This window comes from Bicyclus anynana, chromosome 12 (genome assembly GCF_947172395.1).
Source record: "Bicyclus anynana chromosome 12, ilBicAnyn1.1, whole genome shotgun sequence".
NCBI lineage: Eukaryota > Metazoa > Arthropoda > Insecta > Lepidoptera > Nymphalidae > Bicyclus > Bicyclus anynana.
Window position 1 is genome coordinate 14,428,305 of NC_069094.1, and position 227 is coordinate 14,428,531.

Genomic DNA, 227 nt, shown 5'->3' on the forward strand with positions numbered 1-227 from the left:
ACTGGCCGAAAAGAGGTTTTCAGTTTAATTATATTATTTAATTGCTTTGCTAGTTCATATGCTGGCGCTCCAATATAGGAGACAACTGGACGCATTGGGATGTTATCCTTGTGAATTTTAGGTAAGCCATACAAAAGTGGGGCATGAGTGTTCATTAAAATAGCTTTTGTTTAGATGTACATTTAGGGAATATAAATTCTGATTTATTTATAGCTAGTCTAACTATT